General features: G+C 69.8%; 1 long non-coding RNA gene across 1 annotated transcript; it reads left to right on the forward strand.

Annotated features, from left to right (window-relative positions):
* Positions 1–1,072: 1,072 nt before the first annotated feature.
* Positions 1,073–2,097, forward strand: LOC140636197 (uncharacterized). The gene is made up of 2 exons (XR_012033493.1): positions 1,073–1,165; positions 1,380–2,097. It is a non-coding gene; the product is annotated as an uncharacterized lncRNA (long non-coding RNA).
* The last annotated feature ends 612 nt before the right edge of the window (positions 2,098–2,709 follow it).

Consider the following 2,709-nt stretch of genomic DNA (forward strand, 5'->3'; position numbering starts at 1 on the left):
TAGGACGCGGGGGGCACGGCGCCCTCACCCCCGGGGCGTGGACGCTGGCACGCGCGTGTGCACTCTGCGCCCGTGACCCCCGTGACCCTGGGGGAGGGATGCAGGGATGCGGGAGGCGGTGCCGGGCGGGCCACGGGGACACGGTGTGCGGGTTCGGGGCCTCGCTGTGGGGTCACGGCTGCGGGTGAGGACGTGCCCTGGGCCCATCGCCCCTCACACCTGCGCAGACGTCACCCCCCTCTTCCTTCTGGGTTTGCTGGAGGATCAGTGAGCAAAGTGTGGGCTGGGGAGGAAGTGGAGCCGACGGGGGTCCCTGGGGCTGCGGTGACCTTCCCGCTTCAAGGTCACGGTGAACAGGGCCTCGGGGCCTGACTTCCGGGGAATCGGATTTCTCTCCAGAACCCGGGCCCCACAGGACACTCTCGTGTCAGCTTCCCTCACCCCTGCCGCCCGGGCGGGGGACGCAGGGCGGCCCGGGCAGGGTCACGTGGGCCCCCCGCTGCAGCCCGGAGGCCGCGGGCCGGCGGCCAGGCCCCAGGTGCCCGGGGCAGAGCTGCTGACTCATGCTGGATAATGAGGGCGCCGCGCGTCGGGCGGCCGCCGGGCCTAATGGGAAGCTGCTCGCGGAGAGAGCACAGCGGGGTCCGGGCCGGTCCTGCCAGCCAGCGGGGCCTCGGCCTCTGAAGCGGGCGGGGGGCGGGGGGGCCACACCCCGCGGCCCCGGGGCCGGGGGCAGCCTGCAGGCGAGCAGCACCCACGTCCGTCCTGCAGAACGGGTGCTCCTCACGGGCGCCAGGCCCCCGGGGGGGGGTGCGGTTGTAGCTGGAGGGGGAGGGGGTACTGGGGACACCCCCGGCCCGGCCCCCCTCTGCCCTGCAAACCAGGAGCCCGGAGCACCTCCCAGCTGAGGCCCCCAAGCATCGTGGGCTGGGCTGACCCGGTAGGGAGGTCTGTGTCCGGGGGGAGGAACGTGTCCAGGGGTGAGGACTGTATCCTGGAGGTAGGGCTGTGTCCAGGAGGGAGGATCGTGTCCAGGGGGAAGGATCGTGCCCGGGAGGGAGGACCTTGTCCAGGAGGACTGTGTCCTGGAAGGGAAGAGCATGTCCTGGGGGGAGGACCCTGTCCAGGGGGAGAGGAACATGTCAGGAGGAAGGACCTTGTCCAGGTGGGAGAAGCATGTCCTGGGTGGGGAGGAACGTGTGGGCGGGGAGGAGTGTGTCCAGGGGGGACGATCACGTCCTGGGGGGAGGACCACGTCCAGGGGGGAGGAGCACACCCTGGGAAGGAGAACCGTATCCCAGGGAGGAGGACCATGTGTGCTCCGGGGCCCCGGGCCGTTGTGGGCACCTGCTGCACGGATGGGCTCTTCCCACCTGCAGACGTCGGCCTGGCTCGGAGGGCAAAGCTGATTCCTAAAGCGGAGGCAGCAGGAAATGCTGACGGCCCCGGGACACCGGCCTGACGGCGGGCCTCCCGCTCTGAGGAAGGCGGGCTCGGGCTGCTGCCCCACGCGAGAGGCCTGCGGGGTGCCCGGCCTGCCGCGGTGCCTGCTCCTGGGACGCCCACTCTTCTCACAGCCGTTGCTTCTCCTCGTTCCCTCACCAAGCGGCCAGAGGCAGAACCTGAGCCCATCGCAGCAAACGGGCGATGCAGGGGAGCGGCCATCGTGGCTCCGAGGACAGGTGGTGGCGGGCGCTTCATCCCCGTGAGGCATCTTCTCCGGGGAGCGTTCCCGGCCGCGGCACCCACCCCCGCGCTTCCTCCACCTCCCCGTCCCCGCCTCGCACAGCCACCAAGTCCTCATGTTACACCGGTGTGCTGCGAACGGTTCACTGTTCATGAATTATATCTTGATTAAAAAAGTAAGAACAGGGGCCCCGGGGGGCTCAGTGGTCGAGTGTCTGCCTTCGGCCCAGGGTGTGATCCTGGAGACCCGGGATGGAGTCCCCCGTCGGGCTCCCTGCATGGAGCCTGCTTCTCCCTCTGCCTGGGTCTCTGCCCCTCTCTCTCTGTGTGTCCCCCATGAATACAATTTTTAAAAATTATTTTAAAAATGTAAAAATAAAAAAGTTCTGAGGCCCAGTTGGCCTCCACCTCCCCCTGCGCGTCGGCCCTGAGCTGGCTGGGGGCTGGCTGGGGGCTGGCTGGGGGTTGGCAAGCGGAGGGGCCGCGGGGCCGTGGCCTGTGCCGGGGGAGGCGGAGATGCGGTCCAGGCTGCCGTGTCAGGGTCCCGGGGCCCTTTCCCTGCAGGGGCGGCACGCCGGCACCCACCCGGAGGCCCAGCATCGTGCCCCGCAGGCAAGGCCCTGGGGGTGGTGGGCCGGGAGGAGCCGGCGCCACGGCTGGGGGCGAGCCCGGTGGCTGCAGGGCGCAGCCCTCTGTCCGGTGTGTGTCGGGAGCGACCGCGGGCCAACAGCCTGCTGTCGCTGCACCAGGCTGCACGTGGGGACGCGCGGGGCCCTGTGCCCGACAGCCGTGCGCCTGTCCCTACTGCGGACGTGGCGACTCTCGCCGTCCTGATCCCACCACCTGGCCCCCGTGGGGGAGGTGAGCGTGTCTAGGGGGCGCACAAGCCTCGTGAGGGCTGAGCTAGCTTTTTAAAGTTTTCAGCAAAATAGCTGGGCTGCATGCTCCTCCGCCCGAGGATGAGGAGAGGAGCCCCGGGTCCACGCGAGGCAGGGGACGCGCCCGCGCTGGCTGAGCTGCACG

The sequence above is a fragment of the Canis lupus genome, chromosome 7 (genome assembly GCF_048164855.1).
Source record: "Canis lupus baileyi chromosome 7, mCanLup2.hap1, whole genome shotgun sequence".
NCBI classification, from domain to species: Eukaryota; Metazoa; Chordata; class Mammalia; order Carnivora; family Canidae; genus Canis; species Canis lupus.